Raw genomic sequence first — 1,714 nt, forward strand, 5'->3', positions numbered from 1 at the left:
TAAACAACGCGTTTACAGTCAGTCAGTCGAATGACTAGTTTTTCAATAGTGAATGACACTGTAGATATCTTCGATATATAGCCGCAATTATTGCCTACTCAACAAGAGACATTTAGCGTTAACATAGGTGGCATTATACATCAGTTAATGTTTTGTTTAAACAATTATTTTCATAACCAGTATGTTTCCTTTTTGTTTAGTCTTCATTGCAACTGAAAGTATATAATAATTTTGAAATATGTATAATAACAAACAATTGAATTATATATAATACAGCTTATGACGGTGCCGGGGGTCGCAGACACGAGGGATGCTACCTATAACATCCTCTCTCATGAACAGACTCAATCAAATCGAGTGGTTTTCGTTGCTTTTATTCTTTTTTATCCAGAACTAAAATATTATGTTTTAAAATTTCTTTTACAAATTTAATCTCTCTCATCTGATATATGTATGAAGAGAATACGTCGTTGACGGTATATACAAAATCATGTATAGGGCGTGTCAACCGCTGAATACTGGAGGATAATTCGAGGAGAAATCTAAATGCAAAACTAGTTATTAAAATGTTTAAGAGATAATGTTTAGATTTTTAAACATGCATGAGAAATATATCTGCGCAGGTTTTTTTTGTTGAAAGAGGGCCTACGATTGTCAATTTGAAAAATACATGTATTTAGAATAATTCACTTAATGCTGTAGTGTATGAAATACTTATTACACTTTTTTTATTATTTAACCACATAACATGCTCTTACGGAATTCCATAAACGACAGCCTACTGTTTACTGTCAACTGCCTACTCTCAACTGCTTACTGTCAACTGCCTACTGTCAACTGCTTACTTTCAACTGCTCAATGCTTACAGCTACTGTTTACTGTTTAATGCTTACTGTTAATTGATAAATGCCAACTGTTACACCTGTCTAATACCCGATTAATTGCCTGAAAGTAAATGTTGGCTTTTTATGTCCTTCTTCCAATGTGTTTATATGTTACAATGAGGCCGTTTGAAACAGTATTAGTCAAGGAATTACTCTGTATCATTTATGAAGACTTTGACTGAAACCTTGGAACTTGTTACATTTATACATGTACATGTATAATTCTCGTTTTACTAAGCAGAAAAATAAGTATATATCTTTGCAGGCATCTGGAACTTTTCCAAATCATCTATAGACCTGTAAACTTTATAAAAATGTTATCAAACCAAATATTACAAGTTTTTCTGTCATTAAATCTTGTTCGGTAATTTTGAGCTAACAAATATAACTGCTTGCTTAATTATTTATACATGTTTATCCCTGTTCAAGCTTAGATACATCTACCATATAACATGTATATTATAATATTTGTTCATTGAATGATATTGACCCTACCCTATGACTATAGAGCTTAATGATATTTTTAAACGGAGGCCTTGTAATGTCATCACAACGGTCACTTTTATGTTCGTATTTTGAAAATAATGCTACAAAGTTTTGTTAAAAAATAATCTAGATAATGAATGGTGCTCAAAACATAGATATCTAGTTTTTCAGACACAATTATATATATCAAAGCACAGAAGGCGCTGAATTTGTTTGGGTCTCAGAATGTCAGAAAGGTGAAGGTTGTGAGATTATAAACCAATTTGTTTTTGTATAGCCACCAATACTTTCCAGCGTTGTTACGACCCAAACAAATAACCAGTCACGTCTCGAATTACCAGTAG

The sequence above is a fragment of the Ruditapes philippinarum genome, unplaced genomic scaffold (assembly GCF_026571515.1).
Source record: "Ruditapes philippinarum isolate M1 unplaced genomic scaffold, ASM2657151v2 ctg6799_1_1_1_1, whole genome shotgun sequence".
Taxonomy (NCBI): Eukaryota; Metazoa; Mollusca; class Bivalvia; order Venerida; family Veneridae; genus Ruditapes; species Ruditapes philippinarum.